At 40.6% G+C, this 11,571-nt stretch overlaps 1 pseudogene; it reads left to right on the forward strand.

The window, feature by feature from the left end:
* The first annotated feature begins 9,497 nt into the window (after positions 1-9,497).
* On the forward strand, positions 9,498-10,996 carry LOC116675188 (uncharacterized; annotated as a pseudogene).
* Positions 10,997-11,571: the final 575 nt, after the last annotated feature.

Raw genomic sequence — 11,571 nt, forward strand, 5'->3', positions numbered from 1 at the left:
CCTGCCGCCAGTCTGCCAGCAGCAATCCTCTCCGCCACACCTGCTCATCATCACCCGCTCCCGCCAATCACACCTGCCTGCAATCTACATCAGCCACAGTATATCTACCCCGGTCCTGCTCTCATTCTTCACCTGATCGTTGCTTCCGCTACTCGGGTGAACCTCATCAGAAGAGAATTCTGAACTTCTTCACGGTTTTCCCCTTGTGTCCTATCTCATGTACTCGCCTTCCTTGTGCTCTACTTTTCAGTGATCCTCTCCTCCGGTCAGCTGGCTTCAGACCCCGGACCCTCTCCCTCAGCGCCCCCTCCTCTTCTCGTATCAGCATCCGTTCTTCGGCCGCTCTTCACCAGCCTCCTCTCCTCTCCTCTGCTCCTCCTTGTGCCGGTGTCTCCTCCCCGCTCCCCAGCCGGGGCTCCTCTCAGTTCCTGACCCCTCACCTGTCCTCCGGTCCTCCGCTCCAGTGCTCCATCGTCCGCCTCCTACCTCGCTCTCCCTCTCTCTCCCCGCAATATTACAATAAATCTGTCTTTGTGAGCTGTGCATTTGAGTCTGCCTGTCTGTCCCATAACATAGACAAATAAATCTCTGGCCCAAACATTATAGAAGTCACTGTACAGGAGTGGTAATGGATAGGGTAGGCCAACGGGTTGATTTAAAAAAGTAGTTTTTTTTAATAGTAACAAAAGGTAAGTGTACATTAACATTTAAAAACCATGCATTTCAATGTTTGTACAAAAAAGATTAATATTATTGTTTACAGGAACATGTCGACAGATTATTATTTTGTCACTTATTGGGAGCAGTAGGCTAGATGGAACCGGTTACCTCCAGGATCTGTGCTAAGCTAGGCTAGTGGTGGGCCACTTGGTAGAGTCAGGTGGAAAAATGAATGTACATAATGTAAATGAAATGCAAAAGTACTAGTAAATGTTATTACACAATAGCTACAAAGGAGACGAAGAATGGCAACTGTAGTTGATATTAGCATATCATCAAATGGTAACTAATTTTGGGTGTTTTGTAACGAAATTACATTTACGTTTTTTTTATTTCCTATCCTGTCACCTAATTAGTACATTTTAAAATATTAAATCATATCACTGTTGTTTAACAACCAATTTAGGAATACATTAGCTTTAAAATGTTTGAGGGACTGCTCTGGGGGAGGCGGAGGCCGTTGAACTCGCAGCAGTCGAAGGTGTTTGCACGAATGCGAAACGTTGGCCCGTGCTAACGTTAGTTGAAGCTGGTGAGGCGTCCTCGTCCTCACCGTGAACCTCATGATGACTTCTTGCAGTAAGGTCGAATGAGCTGAACACGCCAGATAATCCCGGAAACAATGCCACATTTGCATCGTTAGTCAGGTACAGACTACGAGTTGAGACCTGTTAAGAAAGTGTACATTGCATTTTCTTCAGTGAATGCTGAGAGTAAAACTCCAAATTCTAAATTTCTGAATGACGTTTAAAATTAGGCTAACAATTAACGATTGAAACAGCTCGTCTAGGGTCAGGTTACCAGGCTACCCTCACAGACTGATGCCGTAGCCTAGAGAACATATGGATTGTTTCTACCTGAAATATGTGACTGAGTTTTTCTCCAGTCATGTCTTCTTCCCTGAGACACACTTGTTTATTGTTCCTGAAAAAATACTGGTCCATGTCTTTCTAACGTAGCAAATAACAAGTTTTAATTTGAACAGAAATATGTGTCAGGCTAGCTAGGTGAGCGTTAGGCTACACGTGAAGGAGCCTTTAAGAGTAGGCTTAAGACTTTCCTCTTTGATAAAGCTTATAGTTAGGGCTGGCTCAGGAGAGTCCTGAACCATCCCTTAGTTACATCGCTATGGGCAAAGAGATACCTGTTGTTGTGATTAAGCACTATATAAATAAAATTGAATACTTTCTCTCTCTCTCTCTTGCTCTCTCATATCCACCTCCTCTAGACAGAGGGATGCTCTCTTCTATCTTCTTTTATTTATTTATTTATTTAATTTAATTTTTTATTTTCCGCTTCCCCCTATTTCCTAAACTAGAGGGAGACAGGGCATACAGCCCAATCTGGTTGGGGAAAATGTTATTTTAGATTGTTGCAGAGGTATACGTCTTTGTGAAGTGTGTATGAAGCGGTATTAAAATATCATGCACTGTGGATGATTGGGCCATTTTTATAGCTAGAACAGTACGTTTTCCCATTGACATCATGTTTCTAATGTGGAATATGTCGTTTCACTAGGTTTTTACGTGGGTTAGACCACTGCACAACCCCTCAACCCCCTATACCTGGTGAGCCCAAATATATTTTTATCTTTCTAAAACTGCTTTTTCATGTCTCACCTTGATAAATAATTGTATAAACACAGATATTTGTGCATTTACCTAAAATCCATGAAAGTCTGGGATTAGTATTAGTATGCAATTCACATACTTTTTGATTTATACTAAGACACACTGCTTTTCTCAGAATTCTGTGAAATGAACACGGCACCTTATCTCAAACTCTGTGGCAGATTCACGGAATTAGACCGTGGCCCCCCTACAGTGACTCTGAGAACCCCCTAGGGGTCCCTCAGAGAAATAACAACTTTGAAATATGCTGAATATGTATAGCTGTTGCCCTCCCAAAAATATTGTTTTTGTTACCGGCCTCAGACCTGGGGGAATCTGGGCAGGTACAAAGCCACAGGCTGGGTAGCACTGTGGATTGGTTAGAATTGGAGATACAAAAATTGTCTTTCTCAAGTGCTGGCTGTTTATTTCTGAGCTGAAAATAATTTGCATCTCTCCATTTGTGCATGTAAACACCTTAGCGTGTGTGTGTATTTCAGGCCTGTGTTTAGTGTGTCTAAAACAAACTGTAATTTGTAAATTTGTTGGTAAATTGTAATTTTCCAATAAAATAATATAAAGTATAAATTATTATAAATCGTTGCTGTTTCTTAATTTGAAATCTAACGGCAGATGGATACAAAGAAAAGACAACAAAGTGCAGAATTGGAGATTTTTTAACATGATGACATACATAATTAGATACAACAATTTATTTTTTTCACCTTCTTTCTAGGGTAACTTGTTTTTTTGGCGATCTTTTAAACATAACAGGCTTTTTTCATTTTTTTGGGGAGCTTTTATTTTCCCACAATGACATTGTTACATTTAGCTAACCAGACTTATACAATGTGTCTGTTGTTGGAACACAACTAGAGAATAATCGTCATTATCATCAGATTGATTCCAGGCAGATCCAGGTGATGATGATGATGATGATGATGATGATGATGATGATGATGTGACATTGTCAAAGTGACTAACCCTCTAAGATGTTAAACTGCTAAGTAGTAATTAGTGCAGGAGTAAAACTAAGACTGAAGTCGTCTTTCTGATTAAGCTGTTATAAAGCTCTCTTATACTGTACTAAAAGTTCAAATTTAACAATATTTATTGCAGGAATTTCACCATTCATTATTAAAGAATTATATTTCCATTTTATCTCATTGACAATGTCCGAAGAAATTCAGGCATCAATTGACTAATGTATATGACTATTAGGCTTACGAGCTGTTCCATAAAGTAGTGATCTTGAAATGAAGCTTCACAGATCATATTCTTTATTCCCTGAGCCAAATAGATGGCACTCTTTATTCAACAAAGGGTTTGAAGCACACTAAATAGTAATTTGTTGAGCCTTGTTCTATCAACCAAGATGGTTTGGTTCTCAGTAGACCCATCTAAATGGGTCAACAAATACAACTAATTATTCATGTAGCTTTATTTGGCAATCACTAGCAATAAATAGCACACTGCATTAAAGGTCCATTATTGAAAAAAAGTTTGATTTTTTAAATGTTATTTAACATGTGTCTAAAACAAATCTATTCATAATAGACTGCTTTCTGTCAACCAAAGCAAAGGGTGTATCCAGATTTTTTTTTACCAGCTCTTTTTTTTGCCGTTACTTAGGGATGTAACGATACGCAATGGGAAAAGAAATTTGCGACACTCCGATCCACGAACCTGTGTCTCGGAGTGAGAAGTGAGAATCGCCAACTCCCAGAGTTATGCTTCCCATCCAGATGCAATGCTACCACATCTTTAAATTACTATTACTAATTTAGCCAACTGTAAAGACGACTAAAGCGAGTAGGAGAGGTGGAGGGACGGAATAACGTTTGGAATGGCGAGGTGGAGGGACGGAATAACGTTTTGAATGGCCGCTGCTCTGACTTGAGTGCCTAAGAGTCCTTAGTACCAGAGTTAAGTGCTGACCAGAGTGGCTGCTAGCTGGCTGGGGGCTGACTGTGGAGAGGCTGTGTCCCCGGGGCTTTTGTCAGCTCTCATGAGTGAGGCAGGCAGATGGGGGTGTTCTAGCTGGCTAAATTAACATTAGATTAGTCGTCTATCTATGCAGTTAACGTTACTGATGAATTTGTGGGTTAGCCCAGAGTTGTTAACCATAGTCAAAACAATCAAACTAAAAATAACTGAGTGCGTTATGTTACCCACTAAGAATTAGCGGTACAGACCAAGCATTAGCATTAGCTACTTGCTTGTCAACCAGCACCTCAGTAGGCACCAAAGCACGTTTCCTCTTTGGTCCCCCTATAGTTTGGAAGCGGATTTGTCCATTACTGTTACCATTCCCATTATTCCCGTGTCTCCTTTGAACAAGTTAATGAACCACTGAAACTATTTTGGAAGCATTATTTTAAGGTACAAAAGAATTGTTGATGTTCCATCATGTTTGGTGGATCGATTTTATCTCTGTTGTTTGTTGCAAAGTGGCATATAATTAATGAGAAAACAATGCCCTTTGGCAGAAAAATAATAACTCTCCTCCAACCCTCCAATTTCTCTTGTCCTTTAATTTTAACATTGTAAAGTCTCCTCTGCAGTTGTTCAACTTCTACCAGCAGGCATTGATGGCATGGAAGTTATGTTACGTAGTTATGTTTCTCTCCACACAAAACAATAATCTGGAATGATGAATATATTACTATTCTATTTACTTTAACAAATTGGATTTAGAGCACCTTTATGCTGATACTGTAATTTTTTTATTTCAAGACAAGGGACAGCGCATAATAAAACATTAGTCTTGTCCCTGGGCAGGTTGATGGACAAATACATAGGAAATTAGTATGAAGAAAGATCATTATTAAATAAAATAACAGAAAAATGCAATAAATGGGCAATATATACTGGAAATATATTAACTTGTGAAAAAATGTCCTGATAACCAAATCATTTCCTATTACTTTTAATATAGTTTGGTAAGCAAAGCTTTACCGTATGGCATCCACCAGCTAATGACAGCTCAAGCTGGAATTGGTGAGAGAACAGAATTAAAGTTGCATCTCAATGGAATAGTAATTGAAAGTTCTAAATATATAAACAAAAATATCACAGAATTATTTCAGAACAAAAGCAGATTACACCAAGAGGTAAATTCTTTACTTTAAGAGGTAGGATGGGAAAACGATTGGCTTTTACCCTGTATAAATAACTAAGTAAAGGAGATACACCCTAAAAATCTTGCATCATATATACCCATCCAATTTATCTAAAATTGATGCCAAAATTAGCTTTTGTGATAGTGACATGGAAAAATCGGCACATTAAGTATTTCATGAAGCTTTTGTCAGGCTTGGAAGAATTTATACTATGCAAAACAAAGACGCAAGTTAAAATAGACTGGAAGAGTGTCATCACTGGTTTTGACTACAGCGAAATATATTAACCTCATGTTATTATTAGGCAAATATATTCATAAATCTAAACCATGCTTTAACCCTCTTAACCCCAAAACCTGCTGGGGGGCTTTGAAAAAAGCCTGTTTTGTTTAAAAGATCGCCAAAGAAAAAACACTTACCCTAGAAAGAAGGTGAAAAAAGAAATTGTAAAATGTTTTTTTTTCTATATTTTGTTTTAATAAATAATCAAATACCATTAACTAACGTGTATCATTTTTATGTTTTATGCCAATATAACTGTGTTATACTGTTCAACAGACATTTAGGAGATATTCCTGGCCATGGTTGTGTTTGGTAATGTTAGATACCAGACTTGCATATGGAGTGAAAAATGAGCTCACAGTGAGTAATAATGTGACATGAGCAAAAAAAAAATATTTCTTTGATTTAAAGCTGTGAATGTTGAATTGTTATCTGCTTTTAGAGATGCAATGAGATAAGTTGTATTCAATTGTATTCAAAAGTTGCAGTCAATTACTAATTTCTGTATTTGTATGTTATAAATTGTTAAATAAAGTTTTTTTTTAAATCATTCACTTCATAACAAAATATGACATCATCATTGGCTTTCATGTGAAGAATGCGTTGATCTTTTACTGAGGTCACTATCTTTTACTTAGGTCAGTATCTTCGATCCATTGCACATTTGGTACGCAGACACAGAACGTTACACACAATTGTGAGAACTTGCAGCTCAAGTTTCAGCACTCCAGAACATAGAACTAGAATTCTATTCATTGCTCCAGACTGCTAAACTCTCAGCACAATTGCATTGTTATCATTCAAACTAAACCAGGATTGACATCTTAAGGGTTGACATTTTAATTCTTAAGCAACTCTATTAACTGGTTAATTCGGTCGGAGGACCTAACTGAGAACGCTAAAATGGATTCTAGAAGTGAACTTACAAAGACGGACAAAATGTTTACTGCTGAAAATGTGCAAGAGATTGTAACGCTATTTCATGAGGCGGATTCTGATGGAGATGGACGATTGGACATTGAAGAATTCTGTGAAGGACTGAAGCAGTTATTCCCTACTATGGATGAAGAAGATCTCATTGCCCTCCACATGAAGATTGACACAAATGGAGATGGAGGTGTGGACCTCGGGGAGTTAACAGACTACCTGGTGAACAAAAACAAGGCATCACAAAATATGGCTTTTAAAAATCAAATCTTTCCTAAACCTATAAAAATGATATCGGTGGATCAACATAGATTGATTGTTCGTCTGATTCACCGTCCCTTCGAGAATGACAGGAAACCTGACCATGGTTCAGAGGTTTTATTAGGACAAACCAGCACTTACCAAAAAGGTCAATACCTCTCCATCACCTCGAATGGTATCCTCAACTTCTGGCCTGACAGCTTTGACACCTCATACCCAATTCAATTATACAAAAAGGAAAACACACTTCCTTTTTCACACAACAAGAAAATGCACGTTAATGACATGGTCTACATCAGTGAACTCAAGCAACTGGCTATCTCCACTTCTGACAGGGAACTAATATTCTATCGCTGCAATGAATTCCCTAAGTTGTTTTCAACCAGCCACTCTTTAATAGTAGAGGACAACATAGTGAATACCATGAACTACTGGTCCAATGGCACTAAAGCAGTGTTTTCCTTTGGCGATGTAAAAGGTTTTTTGTCTGTGTTTGTCTCCAACAACATATGTGAAAACGGCCTCTTCTTCAGAGATGCATATGAGAAAATCTCTCTGCAAAAGTACCCAACTGTTTATGTTTCTACCCTGTTAAAAAACCCCTCTAAAGACTTTCTATGTGTGAAGGTCAACATCTTTAATGACATTTGCAGTCAGATTCAATACTTTCCATCACTTAGCTCATTTGCCATCTGCGGTAGTTCATCCAAGACAATGGTCCTTGCTTCTCTACCCAAGACATCCGCAACCAAAATGTCTACAACAGTCTTTAAGAGCAGAGGAGATGTGGACTTCTTCACCTGTGTAGAATACTCCACTTCCTCTGGGTATCTGCTGACCGGTGGGACGGACGCCCTACTGAGGACGTGGTTTCCCCATAAAACAGTGTCATGCATCCAGGAATTAAAGGGACATGCCAAACCCATCACCCATATAATGTTAAATCCCAAGGAAAAAGTTTTTGTTAGTTTATCGCTGGACCACCATATATGTGTTTGGTCAGAGGATGCAATGATCTGTTTGCAAAGCTTCAAGATAAAAGAAATGATGCAGAGTCCTATCTCCAGTGTGTGTTACAACACACACAACAATGAGTTAGTCCTAGCTAACACAGATATTGGCAAATATCTTGGAAGAGGAACTGATGTGTTTAAAAATGCATTAACATCGCATGACAAGCCCCTGTGCTGTGCTCTCTATCACAACATTTTCAAACAGGTTGTCTCTGTTTGCCAAAATGGCGTGGTGACAGTGTGGGATATCTTAACAGGAACGGCCGCCATGCAGTTCAAGGTGACTCCAGATCAGTACGTGGGGCATGTTGCTATTTCATTTGATGGACTAAAGCGCAGACTGATCACAATTTCCCAGGATGGAAAAGTTAAACTTTGGAACTTCAACAACGGAACAGAGCTTGCCATTCTTCCTGTTACCGTACAAAGGGAGGTGACAGGTATCGTCTGTGTAGACAATAGGGTGTTTGTGTCGGGAAAGAACTCCAAGATCATTTATGACCTGGACATACACGGATATGACAACAGATTTTTGAAGCATTATTATTTAGATGACATTTGCTCAATGGATGTCCATGAAAACACACTGGTTACTGCCTCCAGCTATGGAAATATTGTCATCTGGGAGGCCGCCAGTGGCGAAGTTCTCTACTGGCTCAATGGCAGCAACAGCCCTCGGACAAACATGGCAGACAAAACCACTCAGGGCCAGACAGGGAGTCTGCTTGGTGACAAGAGTCCAAAGCATGTCAGAGGCACTGGGAAAAGACCTCTAAAAAGTAAATCCCTGAATGGGAATGACATTGATGTGATTAACATACCTCTTATCATATGTCTGAAGACCAGGGAGGTTAAAGTTCACACAGCCACACTGCTGACGTCTTCAGATGGCAACATATATGCCTGGTCTGTTATTAGCAAGGGAGGATTGATTGGAAAGTTCAGAGCAGTGAAGGATGAAGGAGCAGTCATTACCACCATGTCAACTGATCCCAATGACCAGATATTAATGACCGGGGATAGTACCGGAAAGATTTATCAGTGGGACATTCAGGCTTTTGGGTTTAAAAAACAGGCAAACAACGAGCCATTTGAGGATATAAATGGGTGGTGCGTGTCATTGTGTCCACCTCCTCTGTTGCACTCTTGGCAATCTCACATCACAGGGGTGGTGAGTGTTCACTGTAACCCAACTTGTGAAAAGTTAATTACCGCAGGGAACTGCAATGTCTGTCTGTGGGAAAACACAGGAACCTACATAGGCCTCTTTGGGAAAGACCAATGGGGTGCTTCACAAATCAGCCTTGAGGAGAATGCTGAACAGGAGGAGACCGGCAGACCAAGCACAACGAAGACAAGCAACTTTCCATTGGCACGTCCTGTCTTTCCAACAAAATCAAAGTCAGAAGAACTGACAGACAGCATTAAAAGCCTCTGTGACAGAATAGACAAGGTAGTCAGCCCTAAGAAGCCTGGAGACAAATTAACAGAGGATCTACTTGATCGTGTAAATAGACGGATGATGAAGATTCAGTCAGGACTTGACTTAATAAAAAGCGAAGCCAATTACAATTATTTTGAACAAACTAACAAACCCCTGGAAAATCTGTATTTTAGTGAGGTCCACCAGGGGTCTAAAACTACATCAACACCATGTCCACCAAACACCAGACCAACTACACGTTGCACTAATGACACCATCAGCTTAGCAAACATGCAGCAATCTGATGGTGCCGTGAAGCAGGGGACTGAACCCACTTCAAAACAAGTACACATTACAAGGCAGTGTCCTGACACCAGTTCCACCAAACACCCTGCCAGGCATGGAGGGGTCTCAGCAAACACCGGACCATGTACACTTTCCACCCATCAAGGATAAGGTGCATCGCCCACATCATCAGACCCGTTCAAAGTTTCAGCAGAGAGACACCTTAAAAGGCGGTGTCCTCACACCAGTTCCACCAAACACCCTGCCAGCTATGAAGACCTCGCCACACATGCAGCTGGACCCCTCTAGGTCCAAATATGGGCGTGTGCTCAAGACTCAGAAGAGAGACACATTACAAGGCAGTGTCTTCACTCAAGTTCCACTAAACACCCTGTCAGGTACAAAGGGGTCTTGGCAAACACCGGACCATGTACACTTGCCACCCATCCTTGATAAGGTGCAGAGCTCACATCCTCAGACCCAGATTCAGCAGAGAGACACATTCAAAGGCGGTGTCCTCACACCAGTTCCACCAAACACCCTGCCAGCTATGAAGACCTCGTCACACATGCAGCTGGACCAGACTAGGTCCAAATATGGGCGTGTGCTCAAGCTTCAGCAGAAAGACACATTACAAGGCAGTGTCCTGACACCAGTTCCACCAAACACCCTGCCAGCTATGAAGACCTCGCCACACATGCAGCTGGACCAGACTGGGTCCAAATATGGGCATGTGCTCAAGACTCAGGAGAGAGACACATTAAAGGGCAGTGTCTTCACTCAAGTTCCACCAAACACCCTTTCAGCCATGGAGGGGTCTCAGCAAACACCGGACCATGTACACATGCCACCCATCGATGATAAGGTGCATCGCCCACATCATCAGACCCGTTCAAAGTTTCAGCAGAGAGACACCTTAAAAGGCAGCTTCCTTCCACTGTGTCAACCAAACACACTACCAGCTTTGAAGACCTTACCACACATTCAGCTCTCGGCTAGTACAGTCAAGCACGGGTATAAAATCACATCAAAGTATGTACCCTTACCACCCATCTCTGATAAGCTCACCACAGACTGCACTAACGCTACAAGGAGCTCATCAAGATTACTCAGGAGAGGCATTAAAAGGTGAGGTTCTCTCACTATTTCCGACAACCACAACCACCATTTCCAATCACTGGCAGCATGAAGGGTGATTGTGTGGGTTTAGTCCAGGTGATCTGGTTTCCTTAAACAATTGTGTGAGTTCATTCCAGGTGATCTGGTTTCCTCAAACAATTGTATAGGTTTTCTCCGGGTGAACCGGTTACTCCCACAATTAAAATAAATAAATAAATGTATACTAAAAAAACAGTATTTGTTGAATATCAATGTTTTGGTATGAACATTAGCTTGTGACCTTGTTCATTGTGCCCGCTACAACCCAGCTTCTTAGGAGAGATCTACCGAAGGCACGGAGAAAAAATGAGCAAAAACATGATAAATTATGGACATCAAGTGGACAAATCCTGGATTTAACAGTTTGGACTTAATGCTCAACGACCCCGAAAAAGGCACACGTTCCAGGCTGGATAGAAAACCATTCACTTCATAACAAACATCCTTATGGGTGTTCATGTGACTTTCATGTGAAGAATGCATTGATCTTTTACTTAGGTCTCTATCTTCGACCCACTGGACATTTTGGCACACAGAAACACAATTCTGAGCGCTTGCAGCTCAGGTTTCAGCGCTCCAGAACATAGAAACAGAATTTATTCATTGCTCCAGACTGCTAAACTCTCAGCACAATATCATTTTTTTCATTCCAATAGAAATTTGAACTAAACCAGGATTGACACTTTAATTCTTAAGCAACTCCACTAAACTACATTCTAAGAAGAGATGTGTTAGAAATTATCTACAGAGTGTGCTCAAGGACAACAAGC

The sequence above is a fragment of the Etheostoma spectabile genome, unplaced genomic scaffold (assembly GCF_008692095.1).
Source record: "Etheostoma spectabile isolate EspeVRDwgs_2016 unplaced genomic scaffold, UIUC_Espe_1.0 scaffold00001614, whole genome shotgun sequence".
In the NCBI taxonomy this organism is placed as follows: domain Eukaryota; kingdom Metazoa; phylum Chordata; class Actinopteri; order Perciformes; family Percidae; genus Etheostoma; species Etheostoma spectabile.